Here is a 14716-nt window from a genome sequence, read left to right as displayed (position 1 = left end):
TCGGGAAGATGGCAAAGGGTCCTCGTAATTACCCGTGTTTGCTTCCCCTCTATTCATGCTCGCAAATGAGCAAAAATCAAATTCCATTGCTTATCAACCAAGATACAATCTACACGTTGCCTCTGTTCTTTCAGTAAAACTCCGCAGGAATCTATCGGAAAGAGACAGGAAAAAGTCGCCTTTGAGGTTTTAAATCTCTAGTTCCATTCGTATCTTAAGATGAAAGGACTACGGGAAGGTTCACGAAAGGGATCGTTAGTTCAAAGGCTGATTACAATGGGGTCCCGTCTTGCACCCAGCAATATTCAAAGGAATTGGCTTGTTAATACGGACCGGCAGACGCGGGCAGATAAATCTCAAGTTTCGCAGAATGTTAAAGGTTGAAATACTTGGGGCAAAACAAAACCTCCGGTATTTTTTCGATCAAATGGAAAATTCTCAAGAGGGTTTCGGGATTGTTTTGTAGTTAACTGTCTTCCCCCGAAATTGTTGGTGTAGCGATTAGCGCAACGCCTTTACAGCGCCAGCGATCTGGACCGGACCGGGGTTCCAGTCCCCTGATGTCTGGAGGAGTTTGCGTGGGGTTTCTTCCGGGGGCTCCTCCCACCCTTCAAAAACCTACCGGAGAATGTAGGTTCATGGGGTGTCATTCGGGCGGCACAGACGCGTGGGCCGAAATGACCGTGTTTAAAAAGTAAACGTGGATTTTATAAAGTTTATGATCAACAATAAGGCTTTACATTTAAACAAAAATAGAGTATGAAATTAAGGGATCAAACTCTACCCTGAAATTCAGCGCCATAGCGCACATTGATTTGGGCGCTGACTTGCTCCCCAGGACGCCCGCACACAATTACGGTGTAATTTAAGCCATTGGTCGCAGTGAGTGGTGCGGAAAACCGGGGGGTTGCGCTTAGATCGACAATGATGTTCATGGCGGCCAACCCTGATTGGACCTTAGCCGTGCATTCAACTCACGGGCAGTTCCAGCATGGACCAAAATGAAGGTCTCTAACTTTAACTATTTATTTAATGTGCATCCTTTATTTGGGGGGGAGGGGTGTTCAAACAGCGTTTATTTACGTTCAAAACCTTGATTAGGGTTTAGTAGAAAATACCGATTGGTCAAAGAACTCTCCTGTCAATAACCCCTCCACAACTTCAAAGGGGTGGATCTTCCTAACAGCAAATCACATCATGAGCTGTATTAAACGAATCTGTGCAAATGATGCAGATAAGTGAGAAATGGTACAATCACACACCTTCTTTCCAACAATAGGCAATTCCTGCCATAAGAGATTTATCAAAACTGGAAGGAATCCACAAACAAAAATCCTAAGAGAGAGTCCTATATCCAGACAAAAAAAATCATTCATACATGAGTGGAAAATCTCTCAAAAGTACTGGAAGAACAATTCTGTCTTGAAGCCTCTCAAATTGGCCAATTTTGGAATAACACTGATGGCCAGAATACCCAATAATGGTCAAGTCTGAAGTTACTATGTCAATGTAGCCCAGTAGGAATTACTCATAAAGAAAGATGAACATTGAAATGTCTGGCATAGTTTTTAAAAATCTTGCACATCCTTAGCTAGTCAATTACAACATTAGTGATAGGATATTCCATAGTTATTCCACAGCACCTAATGGCCTGAATATGCCTGAGATTGTCTGATCTCAGTACTGGTCTGAACTTGGGAGTTGCGGCTGCCTAAGAACACTAGGTTTCTGTAAGGGGCGTTGGACAAAGTGGCTTACATTAGACAAAAGTTCAAGAATTTCATATATGCTACATTTTAAATGTAATATTACATGACAATAATGGAATCTTTACCTTTTAACATTTAGTCAATGGAATTAGGCAGAATAATAATTCAATACAGACTAGAAGGGTTGAAGGGCCTTTTTCTGTGCTTTAGTGTTCTATGATTTTATGGTTGTGAGTGGATATGTTTTAATCCAAGAAGCATTACGGATAAAGCAACTGAACAGAGCTTGGATCAGTATACGGAATTATGATGTTGTGGCCATAACAGAGACTTTGTTGTAAGAGGGACAGTAGCTCAATGTCCCTGGATTTCAATTTTATAGACAGCATAGAGAAGGAGGTAAAAGAAATAAGAGGTTCTCTTAATATTCAGGGAGAGTGTCACAGCAGCTCTCACAGAGGATGTAATGGGGGGGCTCATTCACTGACATAAACAAAAATAAGAAATACGCTATCACTGATAGGGTTATACAATGGGTATCAAAGCAACAAGGAGACTTTAATTTCCCCAATATTGACGGGACATCCCTAGCATCAAGTTTAAATGGGGCAGAATTTAAGTGCATCTTGGAAACATTCTTGAAGCAGCATGTATATAGTCCATACTAGACTTTGTATTGGGAAAGGAGCTTGGCCAGGCAATCAAAGCTTCAGTGGGACAACAATTTGTAAAAAGTGATCACCATTCCTTAAGATTCAATATAGTTATGAATAAATATAAGTCCAGACCTTGTGGGATTTGGGAAGGGTAAATTATGGCATCATTAGGAGGAGCTGGAGGAGTTCATTGGGAGCAGCTGTTATCAGGAAAGTCTACAACTGACATGTGAGAGTTGTTTAAGGATTGGCTAATTAGAGTCCAGCTCCAACATGTTCCAATAAGAAGGAGAGGCATAGCAAGGTAAAAGAACCTTGGAACGTGAGAAAGGCCATGAACTGAGTTTAAAAAAAAAATAAAGGAAACAGTTGTAATGTTTGGGAAGATAAAACTGAAAGGACCCTAGAAGAATTTAAGGATTACTGGAAAAACTTGAGCATGTAGCGTCTGCTACAGCAGCGCTATGGAATTAAGAGGTGTCCACACAATATGAGTGTGAACTATTGACTGACTTTATTGTTTGAATTCCACGCGCTGCACAAGGGAAACACTGACTTCCGGTGATGTGTGTGTCGGCTTCTGGAAGTGATGTCAGCACATTGCGGAGTCACTCCCTGACCAGTGGTGTGCCACCCAGAAGTGGTAATGTCCCCTGGGATACACATGCTTTTAACTGCAGGCTTTTCCTCAGGAGTGGAGGACCTGCACCATTTGGACTCTGACGAATAGGGCGGTGATTCGGCCCATCACTGCATGGTCATTGGGCCCGCTACAAGTAGAGTGTTAGTAAGGCCAGAAGGGGCCAAGAAATATCCTTACAAGCAGGACTAAACTGAATTCCAAGGCATTTTATACATTAAAAACAAGAGAATGACCAGGGAAAGTATATGATCACTTAAGGACAAAGGACATTTATACTTGTACTCAGAGTCAAGCCAAAGAAAAGATTTCACCCCAGTGGTCACAATGAAGAAGGACAGTGTTAGGGAGCATAGTGTGGAGAATGCCAATGTGATAGGGCATTTTGAGATCAAGAAAGTGACGATGTTAGTTTTTATTTGAGAGTATTAAGATGGATTAAGTTCTGTTGCGATATATCCCAGGTTTTTGAAAGAGATAAGCAAAGAGATTGTTGGGGTATGGGCAAAGATCTTTGTATCCCCATTAGCAATAAGGTCCCAGAAGAATGGACAGTAGCCACTTTGTACCATTGTTCAAGAATGATAATTGGAATGATCCAGAAAATTATAGGATTGTGATACTTGCACTAGTGCAAGGATACCATTCATGAGGTTACTTAGGGATAGGATTTGCACACATTTGTAAAGACACGGCCAGATTAGGGACAGTCAACATGGTTTTGTGTAGGGCAGGTTTACATTAGAAATCTGATCTTTTTGACCAGGTCATATTTGAGGGTAAGGCAGTGGATGTTACCCACATGGACTTTAGTAAACCACTTGACAAGGTTCGTCATGGCAGTCTAATTCAGAAGATATAGATCAGTGGTTGTCAACCTTTTTCTTTCCACTAGCATACCACTTTAAGTATTGTGGTGATACAACCACCAGCCTATTGCGGGGGGGGGGGGGGGGGGGAGGGGGACACCTTTGTACCTGCAGGAAGACCACCTGGGAGGCTGACTACTCCACCTAGCTGGCTGTCATTCAACCAAACTGGATGTAGACCTTGAGCCGGCCCCTCTCGGGCCAGTCACACGTGGAACCATCAAGGCTGAAACTGATGTACAAGACTTTGAGGCTGACGGGCGCCTCTACCAGTTCTGCCGGGTTTCCTTTGGAGTTACTAATGGGGGTCTCTGTCTTCCAGCAGGAGATGGACTGCATGGTAGACCAGCATGACCTAGGAGCAACCTTCCTGTACTTGGACAATGTCACCATGACCATCAGGTCCACAACGACAATCTGGAGAGATTTCTCCAGATGGCTGAAGAGCTGAACCTCACTTGCAACAAAGAGAAGTGCGTGTTGAGCACCACCCACCTTGCCATCCTAGGGTACATCATGGAACATGGTGTCATTGGGCCCGACCCCAAATGCATGTGCCCCCTCATGGAACTGCCCCTCCCTCACCCACTCAAGGCCCTCCCCAGGTGCCTAGGGTTCTTCTCCTATTACTCCCAGTGGGGCCTCCATTTTTTGGACAAGGTCTGCCACTGGCCCAAGAGGTGCAAGCAGCTTTTCGCTCATATCAGACAGGACATTGCCAATGCCACGATATATGCCGTGGACAAGGACACCCCATTCTAGGTGGAGTGCAATGCCTCTGACGTTGCCCTCAGGGGCACCCTCAACCAAGGGGACCAACCCATGGCTTTTTCCAGGACCCTCCATGGTTCAGAACTCGGGCACTCCACCATTGAAAAGTAGGCTCAAGCTATCGTGGAAGTGGTCTGCCACTGGAGCCACTACCTGGCAGGCAGAAGGTTTACCCTTCTCACTGACCAGCATGCGGTGGCATTCAGTTCAGCACCACCCACAGAGGCAAGAGCAAGAACAATAAAATCTTGCGCTGGAGAGTCGAGTTGGCCACTTTCAGCTACAACATCCAGTAGAGACCGAGGAAGTTCGACGACTCCCCCGACACCCTGTCCTAGACCTGCACCACCATGCAGTCCAACCAATTGCAGGCGCTGCAGGACACCCTTCGTCACTCATGTGTCATGCTCCTGTATCACTTCATTAAGTCTCAGAACCTCCCCTTTCCGTTCAAGAAGTCCAGACCATGACCGAGTCCTGCAGGGTCTGTGCGGAATGCAAACTGCCCTTTTTCCGCTCACCACAGGCCCATGTCGTCAAGGCCACTTGGCCCTTTGAATGGCTCAGTATCAACTTCAAGGGCCCCCTACTTTACACATACAAGAAAGTCTCTTTCCTCTTAGTCATAGACGAATACTCCCATTTTCCCTTCGCCATCCCTTGCCCTGACATCTCCACAGCCACCGTTATCAATCTTTACCATGTTCGGATACCCGGGATTCATCCACAGTGACTGGGGGTCCGGTTTCATGAGTGAGGAGCTGTGCTAGTATCTGGTGAGGCACTGCAGCTAGTCCTTCTCCATCCAAACCCCAACTCTGCCTACATCATGTATCCCAATGGATGTGAGGACACCGTTTTGACCAGGGATCTGACACCAGCAGGGGTCCCACCCCCAATATCACGAGTACCTTGCCCAACCTCCCCACAATGGGTACCCTTGGCCCACCTAGGAGCTGACCTCCTTCCTTCGCCTCTCCAGAGGGCCCCACTTCTCGTGGACCAGACCCACACAGTCACTCCCTCGGTGTCAGATGCTACCCTGCCCATACCGCCGGCCACCCCGGGATCAGCTGACCCTCAAGCAACCTTTGACCAGGAGTTGACCCTGCAACGGTTTCAGAGGCACAGAACTTTTAAGATACAACCAGCCACTGTTCCACACCCCCCCCCCCATTTTAAGAAGGGGGTGAATGTGGTGATACATCCACCAGCCTACTGCAGGGGCAACCTTTGTACTTGCAGGAAGACCACCTGGGAGGTTGACTTCACCTGGCCAGCTGTCAATCAACTGACCTTAAGCCAGTCCTTCCTCGGCCAGTCACACGTGGAAACATCAAGACTGAAACTAGTGTACAAGTGGATTAAAGCCTGTAGTACAGTCTTCTGTGTTTTGTGTCTGCTTTCTGCACCATAGCGCACCACAGGTTTTCCCTATATCATTGGTGCTCTGTGATTAGTAAGGGATTGTTTAAGGTGGTATGTGGGTGGAAAGAAAAAGTTTGAAAAACCACTGATGTCATCGTACTTAATTGACTCGTTACGTGCACATTTTCATAACTCCAAAGGAAATGGGCCAATGACAACTTTTCTCAAGCAAAATATTTCAGAAACAATTAGGTCTAGAGCAGTGATTCCCTACCTTCCCTTCCCACTCACATACCAATTTAAGCAATCCCTTACTAATCACAGAGCACCTATAGGGATTACTTAAAATGGTATGTGAGTAGATAGAAAAAGGTTGAGAATGACTGGTATAGATGTTTGAGATCCATGGTGAATTGATAGTTCAGATTTGAAATTAGTTGTCCCATAGAAGAGAGAGGGCAACATGGAAGAATGTTATCCTGGATGAAGATCCGTGACCAGTGATGTTCTGCAGGGATCAATGTTGGGACCTCTGTTGTTTGTGATTTATATGAATGACTTGGATGAAAATACAGATGAGTGGGTTAGTAACTTTGCAGAGGAGCTGTGGATAGTGTAAAGGGCTATCAAAAAATATATGTTATAGATACAGCAGAGAAATAGCACATGGAGATGAGGCACTATGGGAGGTCAAATGTAAAGGGAATGTACACAGTTAATTGCAGAACTCTTAAAAGCATTGATGTGCCGAGGGATCTGAGAGTCTAGATTCCATAACTCCTTTAAGGTGGCCAAGAAAGTTCTTAGGATGGTAAAGAAAACATATGGTATGCTTGGGCAACTATTGAATATAATGAGAAGGAAGTCATGTAACAGCTAGTTTAAACTATGATTAAGCAACACTTGTAGTACCATGTGCAATTCTAGTCATTCCATTACAAGAACAATTTGGAGGCTTTGAAAAGGGTATAGATTATCAAGATACTCCCTGAATTAAAGGATATGAGCTATGGTGAGAACTTGGACAAATGGGTTGTTTTCTCTGGAGTATTGAAATGTCACTTACTGGATGACCTGCATTTAAAGTGAGGAGGTGGGGGAAGTTTAAAGATGATGTACCTGGCAATTTTTTTAAGTATATACACAGAGTGTAGGTGCCTGCTCAGTTGCTGTGCTGATCGTTTTAAACAGCCTGTAGAAGGGGCCAGCAGAGATTTTTTTTTAAAAACATCAGCAAACTGACAGATCTACGCCCAAAATGCCAGCACCTATGCTTTGCCAGCAGACCTCAAGGAATGCAGGCTCTGGGGAGTGATAGACCAGAGCAGGAGGTTATCCCCCCACCTCCTGCCAAGAAGGAGAAGCCTGGGAGAGGCCAGCAGAGAGGAAGTGACCACAGTAGCAGACCTGCGAGGGGTTTGTGAGGGGTCTCACACTAGGCTGCAGGTGGCTAGAGACTGGCTCATGAAAACTGGTATTCATGAGGGTGCCATTAGCAAGAAGTGGTCCTGAATTGCCTCAGGTATTTACTACTTCCTAATTATTTCAGAGGTTCAGAACAAGGAGCAGTGGTTCACCTCTGGAATGGAAAGTAAGTTGTAGGGCTGCACTGGTAATGGGAGCAAAGGAGATGAATCCATAGACACTCCATCTCGAAAGTGGCACTCAATTGCTTCTCGTTTATTGGTATGGGTGCTGGGCTATTGGTGTCTCTTTGTTGTGCTTTTACCAAAAAAAACTTAACATATTTTGAGTATTATTATTTTTGTGTATAATAAAGGAATCTTGAACTTTTTAGTGTACCAGCAGAATTTGCCCAAAGCAAGAAAACTGCTGCTACTTGCAACCTTATCAAGCAGAGTATACTGTATGCATGCTCAACAATAATTCCATTGTTTAAACTATTCTGGAAGCATGTACAGAAGAATAAATCTCCAGATTCATAGCCATATGTTTATATCCTCCACATCCTATCATTCATGAAGATTTGGCTTTCAGGAGGAACAACAAGAGAAGAGGGAAAGCCAGGAGGTATTTGTTGGTTAAAGATTTCCTTGAACACACCACAATTCCCTAATGTACAACAGCTTCTACTTTTTTCTTTTGGGTTACTGATCATTACAGCAGCTGCTTGAACATGTTCAAGTGTATTTATCAGGCAGCTGCATAAGTACAACCTCAAGAAACAGCTCTCAGTCCAAAACATTGCAAACACACATACAAATGATGGAGATGTGTACTATGTACATACACTAAAATAAGTAAATATTATTAAAGAAATAGGAGTCGTGGAGGGTTTGTTAAAGCAATTCATCAGTTGTTCAACAGTCTCACTGCCTGTGGAAAGAAGCTGTTTCTCAGCCAGATGGTTCTGGCTCTGATGCGGTCTCTTTCCTGACAGGAGTGCCTAGAAGATGCTGCATGTGGGGTGTGTGATAGTACAGATTCAATCACCAATGTGTATATGTACAGATGGTCGTGTAGGATGACTGTGATTGGCTGAGAGCATAGCCACACCTACTAGCAGGTCTTAAAGGATTGCTCCAAGCCAAACCAGATCATTCTGGACTGGTCGACCTACAAGTGATATGCTCCAGTCTTTTAGTTAATAAAAGCCTTGCTTTGGATCAACAAGTCTTTGGTTCTTTCGATGCGCCTACAATTTTATTAACTAAAAGGTTTTGAAGGTATGGAGCGTATGCCACGGCTGGAATGCTTCGACATCAACCCATAGTCAGCTACAGCCTCGAATGACTTTAAGCACTGGGTGAGATGCTTCGAAACATATTTACAGCTCTCTGACCCTGCCGTGATAGAGGACAGCCATCGATGACTAATAATGATGACTATGGTGTCCCCGAGCGTCTACCAGAGCATCCAGGACGTGACGACTTATGCCGCAGCCATGAAGGTGCTGAAAGGGCTCTATGAGCGACCGGTGAACAGGGTCTATGCTCGGTACAAACTTGCAACAAGGAGGCAACAGTCTGGTGAATCCTGTAGAGCTTATATTCAAGCACTAAGGGCAATGGACAGGGACTGTGCCTGCACAGACACAACTGCTGCAGAGACCACAGACGATCTCATTCGGGATGCCTATGTGGCCAGGGTTCGATCAAATGAGGTGAGGCAGCACCTGCTAGAGCACGGGGAAGAAAACCTCGAGGATGTGATCCGGATCGCAGAGACAATGGAGGCTGCGGTCTTAAGTATGGACATGTACTCTTGGGGCTGGGCCCCACGCTCTGATGTGAGTAGGATGCCCTCCCTCTATCCTACTACCCCCCGGCACACCGACGGCTGTCGGCTGCCGCTACGCTGCCCGATGCAACCCTGAAGTGTTACTTCTGCGGGAGGAACAAGCACAGCAGGTGCCTGGCGAGAAAAGCCAGGTGCCAGAAGTGCCTTAAAAACGGCCACTTTGCCGTAGTCTGTCGCTCCAAAATGGCCACATCAAACACAGTGCCTCATGTGAAGCCCAATCGCCACCCTCCCATTCAAACAGTAAAGGCCCTCACTGATTTTGCGAGCCCTCTTAGACAACACTCCTGGTAAGTCACAACAGTGAAAGGGAGGGAGATTCCAGTGATCTTCTCTGCTGCTCTTGTGGTCCTCTGGATTGACCTACGATCTGATGCTCTACAGCAACCATACCACAGTGCGATGCAGCTGGCCAGGATGCTCCCGCTAGAGCTCCTGTAGAAAGCTGATAGGATGGTGGCCAGTAGCCTTGCCAGCCTCAATCTTCTCAGGAAGTGCCGTGAAAGTTCAGATTTCTTGTCAGAGAACATAAATGACATCACATACAATGCTGAGACGCAGGCAGGATTTCTACTTTGGTAGTGCAAAAGAGTGTACTCATGAAAAGATATGCATTACAAACTGCAATATAGAAAATAAATATTTAATAATAAATAATATGTAAAGTGTTCTTAAATGAGTCTGAGTTTGTTGTTTAGGAGTCTGATGGTGGAGGAGTAGCTACTGTTTCTAAATCTGGTAGTACGAGTCTTATGGTCCCTACACCACTTTCCAGATGGCAGCAGCAAAAACCAAATAGAGTGCAGTGATGTGGATCCTTGATGATTGCTGCTGTTCTCTGAGAGCAGTGTTCCATAGAAATTGTTTTGATGCTGGGGAGAGTTTTGCCTGTGATGTACTGGGCAGTGTCCACTACTTTTTGCATGGCTTTCCACTCTGGTATTGCTGCCCAATAACGGACTGTGATGCAGCTGGTCAGCATACTATCCACTACACATCTGTAGAAGTTTTCCAAGGTTTCCGATGTCATTAGAAAACTTCTGCAAACTCCTGAGAAAGTCAAGGCACTGACAGGTTTTCTTCATGATATCATCAGTGTGTTGGGTCCAGAAAAGTTCCTCTGAAATAATATCTCCCAGGAATTTAAAATTGCTCACTCTCTCCACCCCGATGCCCCAATGATCATTGGATCGTACACCTCGGCTATTCCCCTCCTAAAATCCACAATCAGCTCCTTAGTTTTGGTGGCATTAAGTACAAGGTTATTGTTAGTAGACCATTTAGCCAAGTTTATAATCTCACTCCTATATGCTGACTCATTGACCCTTGTTATACAACAAGGTTCTAATTGGTTCTAACTGTAGGTTCTAATTGGTGCTGTTTGTTACACCTAGCCACACAGTTGTAAGTGTAAAGTGATTTGAACAGCGGGCTAAGAACAGAAACCAGTGGTGCTCCACTAGTGATGAAGATTAAGGAGGAGATGTTCTTACCAATCCTCACTGAAGTAGTCTGGAAATCCAGGATCTAACAGGTCTTGGAGTTTGCTGATCAGTTGTGAGGTGATGATGGTGTTGAATGCTGAACTGTAGTCGATAAAGAGCATCCTGATGTATGCTTCTTTGTTGACCACCTGTTACAGGGCTTTGTGTAGAGCCAGTGAAGTAGCATCTGCTACAGACAAAATGCTGCAGTAGGCTAATTAGAATGGATCCATGTTGCCGCTCAGATAGGAGTCGATATGCTTCAACATCAGCCTCTCAAAACATTTCATCGCTGTGGTTGTGACTGCCACCCATTGACAGTTGTTTAGACAGGTTACCACACTCTTCTTGGGCACAGGTATGATTGAGGCCCATTTGGAACAGGTGGGTGCCACATCCTGCCAGAGTGAGATGTTGAAGATAGCCGTGAATACATTGGCAAGTTGGTCAGTGAAGGATTTTAGTACTCAGCTGGGTACTCTGTCCAGACCAAATGCTTTCTTGAAGGCAGCCCACACATACATCATCATCTGATACTGACAGTAGAGGATCATCAGAGCACATGGGGGTGGGCATTGTTCTAGTTGTCAAATTAGATGCAGAGTTCATCTGGGAGGGAAACTTTACTATCTCCTACTGCACTCTATTTGGTTTTGAAGCAGATTATGTCATTTAGCTCCGCAACAGCTCTCAGCGATGTTTCGTTTCATTTTTGTCCAGAATCTCCACTTCATCTGGGAGTTGGCTCCTTGTAGGAGAATTCATCCACATTGACGTCTTGGAACAAATAACACAGTAGGTAAGTTATTGGCCGAAGAAAACAGAATATTTTTATCAACTGCGTCTTGAAAATTTGAAGTTAAACCTTGCAATTGTTTCCTTCAAATGGTCTGATTAGAAATTCCTGCTTTTAATTCTTGCCTTGTACATTGTTTTGCAAAAAGTGATAAATACTTTAACCAGAACATAAAAGGCAGAGTCGTCAGTCTGTTCTAAATCAGTAGTTGCACTTTCTTTTTTGGCTTGGCTTCGCGGACGAAGATTTATGGAGGGGGTAAAAAGTCCACGTCAGCTGCAGGCTCGTTTGTGGCTGACAAGTCCGATGTGGGACAGGCAGACACGGTTGCAGCGGTTGCAGGGGAAACTTGGTTGGTTGGGGTTGGGTGTTGGGTTTTTCCTCCTTTGCCTTTTGTCAGTGAGGTGGGCTCTGCGGTCTTCTTCAAAGGAGGTTGCTGGCCGCCAAACTGTGAGGCGCCAAGATGCACGGTTTGAGGCGTTATCAGCCCACTGGCGGTGGTCAATGTGGCAGGCACCAAGAGATTTCTTTAGGCAGTCCTTGTACCTTTTCTTTGGTGCACCTCTGTCACGGTGGCCAGTGGAGAGCTCGCCATATAACACGATCTTGGGAAGGCGATGGTCCTCCATTCTGGAGACGTGACCCATCCAGCGCAGCTGGATCTTCAGCTGCGTGGACTCGATGCTGTCGACCTCTGCCATCTCGAGTACTTCGACGTTAGGGATGAAAGCGCTCCAATGGATGTTGAGGATGGAGCGGAGACAACGCTGGTGGAAGCGTTCTAGGAGCCGTAGGTGGTGCCGGTAGAGGACCCATGATTCGGAGCATATAAAATGGGAAATCTTGAAGTTGGTATGAAAATTGGGATAATTAAATAAAGACACTTCTTTTAAGTTCCATTTTATAACTGTGGTTCATCTTCTATGAAACTAAATTCATAATGCATTAACAGTTGGCAAGAATGAGTTACACTTGCCATGAAAAATGTAATTCATAGCAGGCAGAGTAGAATAACAGTGCAGTGCTGAAGTGCTTTTAACTTTCCCATTCTGAGAGGCCTTGCTGCTCACCAGGATGATTTGATAGATACTAGTTTTGTGGCTTTCTTCTTGAAGCCTATCACCTGTGAGCCTGTTTGACCAAATATAACATTAGGAAGCTGGTTTTAGAGACACCCTAGTGTAAGTATGGCAATAAATTGTCCTCAGAGGCATTGTTGGCTTCAAGAATGTGGTATATTTTTATTGCTATGATCCATTTGCAAATTGATTTTTGAAATATGTACCTTTGTTTTCATTTCTGGACCATGTTACAAAAATTATTACAAGATAATAAAAGATTATCAGCACCAATCCAGGAAAATGTATTTTGGATTAATTCTCCAAAATTAAAATTATAAGGTTTTTTTGGAGAGTTGGCAACAAGTTCATAAAGAAACCATATTCCAATGTATGGAATAAGGACAGCTATTCTTCTGCAAACATACACACATACATATACATACACTCTGCACCATGTGACATGACATTCAATAATGTTGTTTCAGCCATTGCTTTTCGTTGAATCTTTAATTAAGGCTGCTTAATTAGAAGCTGTAGTTTTGTCATTTGCTTTATTAAAAAGAATTTCAAAAGAATGCAATGGACACCAGATTTTTTTTAAAAAAAAAGGTGATTAGTGTCTTCTAATTGGGAGTTTCAGTCCCCTTGGTCAACTTAATATAAAGATATACATACACTCAACATGATACTCAGTGCACTAGACTTTAAGGTATAAAGCAGCCAAGTCTAAATTCTAAATGCATTAGTTTAGTTATTAGCAAGTAAAATAAATACATGAACCAACCCTTAGCATATCCTATATGTATAAATCTGCTAAAAATTTATACGAAATATAAAATCCTGAACATCCTGGAATTTTGACAATTTTGCAGTATTTATTGTGGAAGCAATATTTATTGTGTTACTTATTGGCAATTACATTTTGGAAAACATTGACTTTTTAAAAATCAAATATTAACATTGAAGGAATTATGCTGTAATAAAACAGAAGAATACCTGAAACGTGGTTGGTATCCACACCTAAATTCTGGCCATGATAAACCTGAACAAGTGGAGATTGAAAAAGATACACTCACAGTTCCTGAAGAGGGCACCATTGCTGACAATATGATATTCTGTTGAACTGTCAACAACTACTTGAATTCATCTACACACAATATAGCATAGGAAGTAGGAACAGGAGTAGACCAAAAATGGTCTATCGAGCCTGCTCCGCCATTCTGCTGATCTAATTTATGACCTAACTCCACCTACCTGCCTTCTCCCCATATCCTCTAATTCCTCTATCATGTAAAAATTTATCTAACCGAATTTTAAATATGTTTAATGAGGCAGCCTCAACCACTTCCCTGGATAGAGAATTCCAAACATTCACTACTCTCTGGGAAAAACTATTTTTCCTCATCTCTGTCCTAAATCTACTCCCCCGAATCTTGAGACTGTGTCCTCTCATTTTAGTTTCCCCGGCCAACTCAAAAAACCTTCCTACATCTATCCTATCCATACCCTTCATAATCCTATATGTTTCTATAAGATTTCCTCTCATTCTTCTGAACTCGAGCGAATACAATCCTAGACGATTTAATCTTTCATCATACGTCAACCCCTTCATCCCAGGGATCAACCTAGTAAACCTCCTCCGGACTGTCTCCAAAGCCAATATATCCTTCCTCAAATATGGAGACCAGAACTGGACACAGTACTCCAGGTGCGGTCTCACCAGTACCTTATACAGTTGCAACATTGCCTCCCTACTCCTAAATTCAATTCATCTAGCGATGAAGGTCAACATTCCATTTGCCTTCTTAATAACCTGCTGCACCTGCAACTTAACTTTTTGTGATTCATGCTCAAGCACTCCCAAGTCCCTCTAAACAGCATGCTGTAGTTTTTCACACTTTAAATAATATTCAGCTTTTTTATTTTTCTTGCCAAAGTGGATAACCTCACACTTACTAACATTGTACTCCATCTGCCAGACCTTTGCCCGCTCATCCAGCTTAACTATATCCCTCTGCAGACTCTCCACATCCTCATTACAATTTGCTCTTCCACTCAATTTGGTGTCATCCACAAACTTGGCTACACCACATTTTGTCCC

This window comes from Narcine bancroftii, chromosome 2 (genome assembly GCF_036971445.1).
Source record: "Narcine bancroftii isolate sNarBan1 chromosome 2, sNarBan1.hap1, whole genome shotgun sequence".
NCBI lineage: Eukaryota > Metazoa > Chordata > Chondrichthyes > Torpediniformes > Narcinidae > Narcine > Narcine bancroftii.
The sequence above is the reverse complement of the archived record's forward strand: the minus strand, read 5'-3'. Positions refer to the sequence as shown.